We start from the raw sequence: 13,435 nt of genomic DNA on the forward strand, positions 1-13,435 counted from the left end.
ATTGTTACTGACAATTTACAGAGAACATTAAACGTGTTTCACAAAATTATTGCCTTACAGTTGCAATAACTTCCTAGTAAATCCAAACCTAATAGTTTTAGGACTAAAAGAAAATCCTCTATATTCATAGAGTTTTTGATGGAACACTACATGTAAATACATTGTAAGTTGTTTGTCATGTGCACCTGAGCTGTCTTTTCCTAGCACATCATCTAAAAGGATCCCCAAGCTCTGCTTTTCATCCCTAGGACAATTCACAAGTCCAGACTTCAAGATCTCTCTCTCTCTCTCTCCCTCTCTCTCTCTCTCTCTCTCTCTCTCTCTCTCTCTCTCTCTCTCCCTCCCTCCCTCCCTCTCTCTTTCTCTCTCTCTCCCTCTCCCTCTCTCTCTCCCTCCCTCCCTGCCTCTGTGTATCTGCGTCTCTCCTCTTTCTCTCTCTCTCTCTCTGTCTCATTCTGTCTCTTCTCTCTGTGTCTGTCTGTCTGTCTGTTGGTCTGTCTCTCTCTCCTCCCTCCCCTTGCTTTTTTTACCTTCATTCATTTAATATCCAGATCACAGCATCCTTTCTTCTCTCCTCCCAGTCCCATCCTCCCACCCTCTTCCTCCATTCCCCTCCCCTTCTCAGAAATGGGACCCCCCCCCAACCTCTTACCAACCCACCCTAGGACAAGTTGCATCAAGACAATGAGCATCCTCTTCCACTGAGGACAGACAAGGCTGCCTAGCTACGGGAAAGTGATCCACAGGCAGGCAATAGAGTCCACGTCACTACAACCCTGGCTCCACTTGCTAGGGGACCCACGTGAAGACCAAGACCACTTTAAGATCTTAATCTAGCATATTGGGTATACAGTGGTTCTCAAGCTGTGGGTTAAGACGATCAGAAAACCACCTGTTTCTGATGGTCTTAGCAATTAAGACCCCTCTGAGTAGCAATATTGCAGTTAACAAGTAGCAATGAAAATGAACTTGTTTGGAGGTTCCTAAGACCACTGGAAATAGATGTTTTATGATGGCCATGATATAAAGGTTGAGCACTGCTGGATATGCATGAATTAGAACATGGTGTGCTTTCTTTTCTTTTTTCTTTTTGTAGTGAATTCATTTTTGATTTTTTATTTGTTTTTATTTTATTTATTTTTTAATTTTGAAATTTTATTTTATTAATTTATTCTTATTACATCTCAATGGTTATCCCATCTCTTGTATCCTCCCATTCCTCCCTCCCTCTCATTTTTTCCTTACTCCCCTCCCCTATGACTGTGACTGAGGGGGACTTCCTCTCCCTTTACATGCTCATAGGGTATCAAGTCTCTTCTTGGTAGACTACTATCCTTCCTCTGAGTGCCACTAGGTCTCCCCATCCAGGGGACGTGGTCAAATATGAGGTACTAGAGTACGTGTGAAAGTCAGTCCCCACTCTCCACTCAACTGTGGAGAATGTCCTGTCCATTGGCTAGATCTGGGTAGGGGTTTGAAGTTTACGGCCTGTATTGTCCTTGGCGGGAGCTATAGTTTGAGTGGGACCCCTGGGCCCAAATCTGCCTATCATAATTTTTTTCTTGTAGGTTCCTAGGAACCTCTGGATCTTCTACTTTGCTATTCTCCCATGCTGGTGAAGATGTGGAGAGAGAGGAACACTCCTTCATTGCTGGTGGGAATGCAAACTAGTACAGCCACTTTGGAAATCTATCTGGTGCTATCTCAGAAAAATGGGAATAGGGCTTCCTCAAGACCCAGCTATTCCACTCCTTGGAATATACCCAGAAGATGCTCCAGCACACAACAAGAAAATTTGCTCAACCATGTTCATAGCAGCCTTATTCATAATAGCCAGATCATGGAAACAGCCTAAGTGTTCCTCAGTAGAAGAATGGACAAAGAAACTGTGGTATATTTACACTATGGAATACTACTCAGCTATTAAAAACAAGGAATTCCCGAAATTTGTGGACAAATGGATTGAGCTAGAAATGATCATAATGAGTGAGTTAACCCAGAAGCAGAAAGACTCAAATGGTATATACTCACTTATATCTGCATACTAGCCCAAGGGGCATGTCCCATGAAAATCTTCACTTACCAGGAAACTGGGACAGAGGGGAGGACATCCTGTCTTCCTTTTTTTTTCTTCAGAAAATCCCACATTTTAGTGCCCTCCTGTTTCTTCATTTTAATATGATGATTACCTTTTTAGCAAGTTGAAGAGGAGTAAAGAGAATTCACCTTCCCTCTTTTTAAACCCTTTTTGTGGTCTACTTCCCTCAACAAATAATGAATAAACTTTATTTTGCATAATATTCTTTTTTCTTTTTGTGTTTGATCATCTCTATAGATACATAAACACTCCTGTAATAATATTTCATTAATATATTGTATATTATATGGAATATATATTATGTAATATATAATGACTTATCTTCTGTCCATAATTATTTTTTATTTGTGCCTTTATGTGCATTATGGTGAGTGAATGGCTATCAAGTTCCTACGCTATTCTTGATGTGTGGGAAACAAAAATATATGTTATGTAGGGATTAAATGTTTTCTTCACCTGAGTCTAGGATATTTCTGGGAAAGAAGCAGGTTTGATAAGAGAGAACTGACCACAGGAAGGGTTTGTAGACCAGACAAGTTCCTAACCTGAAATGGATTTGTTTGTGGGGGGGAACTAAGGACAGGGGAGCTTCTCATGTGCCACAGTGGTAACTTCCCCTTCAACTCACTGTAAGCCTTACTTTTCAGGCAATTAAAAAAAGTTTGGGGTTTTTTATTCTTTCTGCTATGGGATGGTTGACACATTGGTATTACAGTAACTGTTAGAATATTTTTTCTTTTAAGAGCTGCTTTGATAAGCTTGTAGTTTATAGAGAATAAAAGATTCAAGAAAGAATTCTCAAAGAAAATAAAAGAAAAGTAAAACCAAACTGGGAATGGGGAAACCAATTGACACAAATTGATAATACAATTGACAAAAATTGATAATGCATATCATCTTGATTTTTTTTAGACATTTTACCACCAGGATTCTTTTTTTAAATTTCCTTTTTTACATATACATTTATATTATTACACATAAATAAAATAAACTACATACAGTAGAAAGAACCACAAAACAATCATGAATTATATAAATGTTACATTCATAGCATAGCAATTTGGCTATTTGTGTTTGGCAACCTTGAGAAAAATGTCTTTCCTATCTTGGTGCATTTAAGATCCTGAATGAAAAATCAATCTCTATCATACTCATCTCTGTTAACCTAAAACATCTAATCAGACCTAAAAACACCTTAACTCCCAATCAACTAAGCTTAATTGTAAGTCAGAGCTATCTAGTCTTCAACTCCATCAGAGATTTGAGAAGGAATAAAACTTAATTACCTCTGTGAACCGGAAGTGCAGCTTAGCAGATTGCATAATGAAAAAATGACAAAGACAGTTTACTGTCTGAACAGTCACCCAAAAATCTCTATTCTGTTGCAGCATCATATTCAGCCTTTTGGTCCAATATATCTGACAGACATATTTGTGAGACAGGAACTATTGAAGATTTCTTTACCCTGTCTTGGTAGAGTTTAGCCATCTACTTGGTCTTCATCCAAGCCCAACCATCTTTAGGCAGAATTCTGTCTGTGGCAGAAATGAGGACATTTTGCCCAGCTGCTTGTTGGTCACATTTCAAACCATCTCCATAAGAGGTTCATTGATGCTCATCATCTTTTTTGAGGTAGGGTGGATGTTGCCAGGGGTTAACCTGTCTTGTTGTCAAAGAATCTTTAAAATAAAATAAAATCTTTAAATGCCATATCCTGTAGGTCTCTGAGGCTTTTAAAGGCTTTATCTTACTATTTTACTCCATATATACATATAGAAACATATATATCAGTTAAACCTAGGATATATGTTCTTGTGATAAAAATAGACTAGTAATTGACATGGCAATGATTTTATCAACTAACATTTAGCTGGTATTACTTAATTATCCTAAACAGCCTGCAGTACCATTTTCAAGGTATTGGAAGCACACCTTGTATTATAATTAAGATATATGAGTATAATACCTCATATTAGAGTGAAAAATATATATAATGTGTATGAAGAATAATCACAAATTTGAATTCTATACGAATGTATCAAAATTAAACTTATTTTGCATTAATATACAAAATTCTATACTAATGAATTAAAAATAATCTTATTTGTGAGTAACAATTATGAACTTAAATTGAGGAGTAGATTCAATAATCTTTTTGTTCTATAATTTTTACATATTTCTATATCCCACTTTCTTTCTTTTCAACCCCTTTCTCCATATCTATGAACGAAAGATAAAGGAAAAGAGAGATATCCCTGAGTCCAACCTAGTTTTCTCTCTGTATGACACCAATAATAACTTATAATCAACTCCCAATGAAAATAAGCATCAGTAACCCTATAGAGCAACCGAAACCTACGCAAACCCCTTAGGCGAAATGGGACCATCATTCCCTTAAGGTTTCTTATGGCTGACTTTGGGGTGAATAATACCTTTGTAGGGGCCCAAATAAAATTTGGGAAATGGTTAAACAACCCAGGAATAGCATTTGTGGCCCAGTCTCTAAATGCTGAAAAATTCCAGGCTTAATAAGAGTCCTCTGTGGGACAGTGAGACCTCCTAGGTGTCTCTGGCAGGCAGCTTTTGAACTTTCTGGGGTACAGAGTAGCTGGGGACTGCTAAAACACCAGGGTCTGTGGGGTCTAGCACCCACCAGACACCACAGTCAGAAGCACTAGTGAATCTGACCTCAGGTCAGCCAGCAAATCCACAGAAAGTTCCGAAGTCCAAGCAGGCACTGGGCTCACACTCCAACCAGAGGCAGAGAGATGAAGAACACAAGCAACAATTCCCAGGACCATTGATACCACCAGAAACCAGAAGTCCTACCAGAACAACAAGCTCTAGGATACTATCACAGCTGATGCAGAGAGAAAGATTTCAAATATGAGGTTATGAAAATGATAGAGGCCTTAAAGGAGAAAAATCAGTCCCTCAAACAAGAACAGAAAATGAAGGAGATGAAAGATTTGAGCAAATCACTTAAAGAAACTACAATCAAACAGGCAAAGAAAATGAATTAAGAAATACATATCACCTTTACTTTAGTTATTTTACACATTATTTTACTTTACAAAAGAGTTCCTGAAATTGCTTTTGACCCAATTTATTTTCTTTAACTTTTGCCTCACATCTTTATATATTAGGTCAATTTTATTTTATGTATATGGATATTTTGCCTACATGTGTGTCTGTGCACTATATGCATGCAGTGCCTGTGGAGGCCAGAAGAGGGAGTCAAACCCCCCATAACTAGTTACAGAGGTTGAGATTGCTGTTGGTCGCAGTGGTGCTGCTTTGGAAGGAGACGTGATCCAGACAGAAAACCATCTTCCTATTCATTTGATTAATGACCATTTATGAATCGAGTGTAATCCCTTTCCTTTAAAGAAAGGCATAGTGTCACACAGCTATTATCTTAGCACTCAGGGGGTGGAAGCAAGCGGAAGAAGAAGAAGAAGAAGAAGAAGAAGAAGAAGAAGAAGAAGAAGAAGAAGAAGAAGAAGAAGAAGAAGAACAAGAAGAAGAACAAGAACAAGAACAAGAACAAGAACAAGAACAAGAAGAGAGCAGGAGGAGGGGGAGAGGGGGAGGAGGAGGAGGAATATTAACATTCTCTGTTTCTGGCTCCTGTTGTAAATAACCATTTTAAAGTTTGGAATTCAGACAATAGCTAGTTATACCGATTCCCGGGGCACATGCATGGTGCATTTCTGTATTTCGTCAGACATTTCTCATTTTAGAGTTTCTCACGGGAGTCAACATCTACTGGTACATTTTTGTGCCCACACATGCTTTTGCTATGGTTCTAAACTTTCCCAGGTACAATTATTGCATGTGTAGGAGGGCATTGGACTTTGAACATTGTGGATATAATCTGAAACATTTTGTTTAAAAATAGTGAGGCAAGGAGGGAGTTGATAAACCTTCTTATAAATAAACTGCCTCGTGTATGTGGAAACAGCTAGGTGTATACTGGCTAGTGAATAGATTAAGGTGAGATCTGATGCAGAAGCACTCATGTCTGAACCCCAGGCAAGTAGGTTACAGGCAGCAGGAAAATCTGCAAGGACGCCTGTGGAAGAGCTAACTCCCTACCAGCTGACACCTTTGGACAACTGCAGTGCGTGGCAGAAATGTACAGTAATGGATGTGTACGTGAGGCAAACACTGTTTTAAAAGCCCCTTTATGCTGGGCTAAATCCAGTTAGTTTACCTAAGTTACTGCTTTGATTTGCCCTTCTGACCTATCCTGCCTGCTTGCTTTCTTCTCTGGGGACTAGGCTTCTGTGAGAAGCAGGGAGGCTGAGCTTCTGGAAGAAGGAGAGAAAGGGAAAAGCTGCAGCCTGGTCTTCTGGGCATAGAGAAAACAGAGGATGCCCAGATTCTGCCTAGGGTGACGAAGTTGGTTACTACTGCCTACCCGCTGCCTCCAGCAAAGCATCATCAGCTAAAACTGGGGTTTGGCCTTAATAATAGCTTTAATAATAATAGTATTTATAAAACATCTTTCTCCAAAGAACTTAAAGCACTTCCCACTCACAGTCTTGCTGTGCTTGAGTGGGCCCGGTTACTCTATGCAAGCTAGGCAACAAGCGGGGCTGGGGACCATTGTTTGCTTTCTACTGTAGAAGCATGAAGCACACGCCAGCTTTAGTACCTATCTCCTCCTCATGAACTCTTTACAGTTTGTCTGACTCCCCAAACTCCACCCCCACAATGGAGATCAAAGCGAATAAAATACCCACAAACTAAAACATCGCAAGTAAACTGTAATTTTTAAATACAGTTAAGTCTCTCGGACTTTTCATCTCATCCTGGACTAAGTTCATCCTTCCTTGAGTATAATTGTCCACTGACTCTTGTCAGTAGTCTTGATGCAGTCTGTGCTCTATGGGCCATGAGTTTAGAATCCATGGATTTTTAGTTTGTTTTTTCCACACATGTTTTAGTCCTCATCTATACCATGTTGTGCAAATGATTTTGAACCATGAGAGATGGCCAGAACCAAAGAAAGGCATTGCTTTTGAAAATCTTGATAACTATAAACAATAATACCATTAATACAGGTATAAACACATGTGATGAAGTCATTTTCAATATTCACAACCACCCATCATTGCTATTATGCAATTCTGTTAGTTATTAATTTTTTGTTTGTTTGTTTGTGTGTTTTCTTGGACTGAAAGTGTTTTTTTTTATTTTCTCTTCTGCCTATGTAGCTAGTTTGAAATTCAGTAATCAATTCAGTGACTCATTTCCCAGACATTACAAATACCGTGCAAAAGTGTGGATATACCCAGAGAAGACTTTTGAGTAAGAGATGATGAATAACATATGATTAACTTAAAAAGTAGCATGTGTACTTCTGAGAGGGGGAGGCATGATCCTAGGGTACTGGCAGTTAGGGCATACTTTCTGGTGGTTTAATTTTATTTACAGATATCTTTCTTCTTTTTTCTACCACAAGGAGAGGAAGTATTTGAAATTAATAAGCTAAATGAAAGTCTAGATGTTTCTCAGTTACAAAGAACTCATGCCCCTCACCCACTTTCAAATTATGTGTACTGTCTAAATACACATTTATATTTGTATCAAACGTGAATATTGTCCACCTGAATAATGAAAACATGTTATTTGCAGGGCAGGAAACAATTGGATGTTGCAGGAGGGAGGGTTGGGGCAATGTTTCTGGAATTCCAGGCAGGCTCTAAACTCACAGTGTAGATGAGGCTGGTCTTGAACTCTTGAACGAGTTCTGTCATCCAGCTGATTGATGGGGTTAGAGTCATAGTCACTATGCTAAGCTCAGCTGCAAGGGTTAGAAAATGTTTAGAAAAATCAGTCAAATGACTTAAATACATGCCAATTTAAAAGTCTTGTGCAGAAATTACTCCTGTAGAAATATTATCTTTATACCTCCTCAGTGGCCTGTCATGCACATCACCATGGAATGTCTATATGAAAAAATACAGTTACATAAGGCATAAGTCTCTGGTTTTCCTAGGTTCTTTTCAGATGTTATATGTATGGCTAAAGTTGTCCTTGTCTTTAGACTGACCTTGAATGTTCAGCAAATGATTATTAAAATCTTCCCATTTATTTTTTTTAATTCTACAATCTATGTTCTTCAATTAATGTATAAAGAAAAGGGAAGTAAACAAAATTGTTCCAAGATACTATAAACACTCTCATTTTCATCAGAAAGTTTTTATTTAAATTCCACAGAGATGACGAAAAATTAAGAAAGCTGATTGATTACAAATTTAACTTAATTATTGTATTAGAAAATATAACTAATCTATGTTTTAACCTTGGCTCCATATTATAATTCTATAGGATTAGGAAATAATATATTTTGAGAGTGTTGAAAGAATTAAGGAAATTTACTTTTTTCTTGGAAAAAGATGAAATATCCCATGTGATTTTTCAAATGGACTTCAATTTTTTATGTTTTTTTCTCATTAATCTTGATGTGTCAGTAATGAAAAGTATCTTTGTATTGTTTAATTTTTTAATAATAATAATGATGACTCAAATTTTTTTCTTGTGCAAAATGAAAACTGTCTTTTAGATGTAAGAGTCTGACCTACTCTTTTACAGCCCACTATACTGGTGCTTTTATACTTGATGTTTTCCATAATAAGTACATAAAATAAAATAAAAAACTACATTAAACATCCTGTAAAGGGGTAGAGTTGGGACCACTTATTATGTACTGCTTTTGGTTAAAGTCCATGTAATACACTATTATATATGAGTCCTAGGCTTGAAACTATCCTTAAATATTTATCCACAAAAATAATCATAAGAAACAAACGCCGGGCGTGGTGGCGCACGCCTTTAATCCTAGCACTCGGGAGGCAGAGGCAGGCGGATCGCTGTGAGTTCGAGGCCAGCCTGGACTACAAAGCGAGTCTAGGACAGCCAAGGTTACACAGAGAAACCCTGTCTCGAAAAAACCAAAAAAAAAAAAAATATAAGTAAAAATTTATATACTTTTATTACTTTCAATATTATGGAATAATATTGAAATAATATTGAAATATTATGGAATAATTTTTATATAGAAAATTCTTGTTTATTCTCAGGTTTTAAATTTTTCTCTAGTACTAACTATTCATTAATAATGTGGAATGGGAATGTATAAAAAATAAAATTTACTGAACAATATTCAATTTCTTAGGTTGTTAAATGTGTACTCTCTAACATTTCCACTAAAGACTGAATGTTAACAGCTACAGAAATTAAACAAAGGGGAAGGAAGGAGACCTACCCTAAAGACTTCACCAAAATGCTCCTAAAACTGTTCAAAACTTTTGACAAAGTTATAAAATTTATGTATAAAAAGCCACGAGCCTTTTCATACACCAGTGACAAACACACTTAGAAACAGTCAGTGAAATTATTCCATATATAACAGCCTCAATAACAACAAATGCCCTTATAGTAAACCTAACCAACGGTGTGAAGGACATTTATAAGAAATGGAAAGGAGCCTAAGAGAGTGGGATATGACTTTCTCACGTACTCTGGTGCCTCACCTTTGACCATGTCCCTTGGAGGGGGAGGCCTGGTGGCACTCAGAGGAAGGACAGCAGGTTACCAAGAAGAGACTTGATACCCTATGAACATATACAGGGGGAGGTAATCCCCCTCAGGAACAGTCATAGGGGAGGGGAATAAGGGGAAAATGGGAGGGAGGGAAGAATGGGAGGATACAAGGGATGGGATAACCATTGAGATGTAACAAGAATAAATTAATAAAAAAAAGAAAAAAAAGAAATGGAAAGGAGGAGGAAAAGAATGTAATAATGGAAACACAAGTAAAAACTATTTTGGCGTTTCATCTTATCCTAGAGTGACTGAGATTTAAAAAAAAATTAACAAGAACAAGTGGTGGGATAGATGAGGGTGGGGTAGGACACAAAAGTCATTATTCACTGTGGTTGGAAGCAAGAATAATTGGTGTAGCTACTGTGGAAATCAGTGTGAAGATACTAAACAAGCTAGGGTAGAACTAAGATATGATCCAGATATTTCACTCCTTGGCATATACCCCCAAGGACTTTATATCCTACAGTAGAGGCATCTGCATGTGTTCAGAGAAACCACTCACAGTATTTGGAAAAATGACATCAACTTAGATGTCCATCCTCTGAAGAATGGATATTGAAGGGGCAATATATGTGCACGATGAAATATGCAGTATTTTCAAAAATCAGAAAACAAGAAAAAAAAAAGGCCCCTGGAAGGGCTATCTTTAAAACTGTAGGGGTGGTCACACAATGTAGATGGTGTAAGAGGAGAGAAATTGAATACCGGTGATGGAAAATTTTTAAGCATGGAAAAGTGACCACTCTAGATACCAGTGCATGTTAGCCAAATTGAAGTATGAAAAAATATATGCTTCTTGTAACAATATCAAAAAAAATTTTAAAGAAATGTTTGCCTGGGAGGATAAAGGTGTTCCTAGAAGATGTAGAACAATGAACAAAAACCTGGTGCTAGGCTAGGCTACCTCCCATCAAGTTGTCAGTCTAGGGAGCCCCAGAAGTACCCCCAAATATAGGCTCTACCCATTCCTCTTGGGTGCTCACCAGAACTCGGTGCTAAGACACTTGATGGAGACACTACTCACTTTGGTTGCGTGATATAGAGAACTGAATCTAGAGATGACTTGGAAACTAACTTACAAATGCTTAGGCTTCACAGCCCCGGAGTGGTTATGTGAGAAAGTAAGAGCTGCAGCTAGAAAGAAGGGCTAAGACACAAACATCATAGTCACAAACTCACAGTAGAAGAGGGTGCTTAGACTGGGTCTGAACAGGTTCTGGCCTGTTAACCATTAGGCAAACATTTAAGAAGGACTAAGGAGACCCCCGTAGCTCACTGTTGAACTATTTGCTATCGACAGGCTCAGAAAGAGGTGTAGGCATTGCTTTCAGTTTTATGACTCCAGGTGTTGCCATCACTCTCCAGTGCATGGTTCCAAACCAGTGCTCATATGGAAGACCCTGGTTACACTGTGGGTCACAAAACAAACTCAAAGTCACAAATCTGGGAAGGGTTGTATGGATGGAGATGTGTTAGACATGCATGGCAGTCACATAAGAAAGTATGTGGGGGAAAGTTATCTATCGTCTATCTATCTGTCTATCTGTCTATCTATCTATCTATCTATCTATCTATCTATCTATCTATCTATCTATCATCTGATTGTCTGTCTCTCTGACTATCAATCCTATATCATCTATCTGTCTATCAATCATCTATTTATGTATCTATCATCTCTATCCTTATCTAATCTATATCCATGTATCATCTATTTACCTATCTACTTATCTATCATCCATCTGTCTCTGCATCTATCATATATCACCTCTATGTCTCTAATATATATTCATATATGTATTATCTATCTATTTGTCTCTCTAGTATTCTGAAATATCAATCTATAAAATTAAAACTAAAAATTAAAAAAAATTCCAAGAACAAGAAACAAAAACACAAGAGTAAATCAGATTTAATTATAAGTAAAGAGGTCAATAAGCAAATGCACTTTCAATATTACCAGTATACCTTAGAGTATGTATACATTTTAGGACCAGTTCTAATTTAAGCAGAATATTTTTAATTAGAAATATTATAATTTTTATGATCAATAAATCACTGATTCTACTATTGTTTTCTGAAATTTTAGTATGGTATGCAATACTTTATAAAATTTACCATTCATTTAAAAACATGCAATTCAACGTGGTTTTAGACATTAAAATTTGATATGTATTAGAATTTTAAGAATTTAAGATACTTGTGTTGTTCTGTCAAATAGAGATTGTGAGATTGGCACTATAAAGAGCATTTATGAAGCACATTTTAAAACTAACATTGTATAAAATTATGTTAGTTACTTTTCTCATTCCTGTGACAAAATTCTTGGCATAAACAGCTTACAGAAGAGCAATCTATTTTAGCTTACATCAGAGAAGAGGGGGTTAGGTGAGTGGCTTCTCCACCTGTGTTGGCAAGAACTTCCATGCAGAGTTTAATATCTCATGAGATGAAGAAGCATAGAATTCTGCCATAAGATCACCAACTATCACTTGGTGGGTCCCACCCACAGTCACTTACTTTCTCTAGCCAGCTCCCACCTCATGAAGTTTCTACATTCTCCTATAAAATTGTAATCACTTGAGGATCAAGCGTACAAATACATGTGCCTGGTGCATGTATTTCACACTCAAACTATAGCAATAATTGGACACTAAGAGCAAATTCATACATCTTAAGATGAGAAAACTGAGTTCAAGAGAGGCATGGGGGCAAAGAATTTTTTTTAAAAGTCTAGAATTCAGGTCTTTGGAATAGAAATCAACTGCACTGTTCTCTGTGTTTGGTTTAGCACACATTTCAAATTGCTGAAGTTATCAGAAAACACTAAAGCAGGTAAAAAAAAAAAACAAGACTAAAGGGCACAACTTTCTATCCTGTTGTTACCTTATGTTTCTTTCAGAAATATTTCTACACATATGCATTTTTCCTACTGTCCTATCATTACTATTGCATGTAATTATTGTCATCTTTACTTAAAATGCACAGCTTCTATTGGCATATTACTAAATATATTACAGTGGACTCTAGATAAGTTTCTTGTCTTATTTATACATATAGTGTGTCCTTGAAAAAATATTCATATGATAAGAAAAAGGTAATAAATAGCATGCTGACACCTGATAAAAATTATGAGGTAGGTATATTAAGATGAAACTCAAGGCAGCAAGAGTGAGTAGTTATAACAGTTGTGTTGGAGCAATAAATGTAAAAGTATTTTTAAGACACTGAAAACTGAATTTTTATTCAGTAAGATGAGTGGATGGATGAGACCTGCATCCTGGACAGGACCACGGAGAGTTCCTGGTTTCCATGCAGTGCATATATGCACGCTGCTCACAGCTGGGTTGATTTCTACTAAATTCTACAGTAATGATGTTTTGAGGGAGGGTGGGGAGAATTAATGAGTCCATTGAAAGATAACTTATTCCGATCTCTTTGCCGATATATTGGCGGCTGTTCCAAAAATCACCCACTTTTGAAGAATTTATGTGTAAAGTAAATGGAAGCAACCAAGATGCAAGGAAACCTATTTAAAGACTTAGATCTATTTGTGTGCATCTTATATTTAAATGGGACAAGGAAACAACACAGAACACTAAATAAATAGCTCCAGTGACTAAAGATAAAACTCTGTATGAGTACAGTGTTTCCTTTGCTTATTTTTTTAAAAACTTTTTCCCATTTAAAATAAATGGCGACTCCATTTAGCCTATTTTAAGA

The sequence above is a fragment of the Acomys minous genome (genome assembly GCF_964271855.1).
Source record: "Acomys minous genome assembly, chromosome: 8".
NCBI classification, from domain to species: domain Eukaryota; kingdom Metazoa; phylum Chordata; class Mammalia; order Rodentia; family Muridae; genus Acomys; species Acomys minous.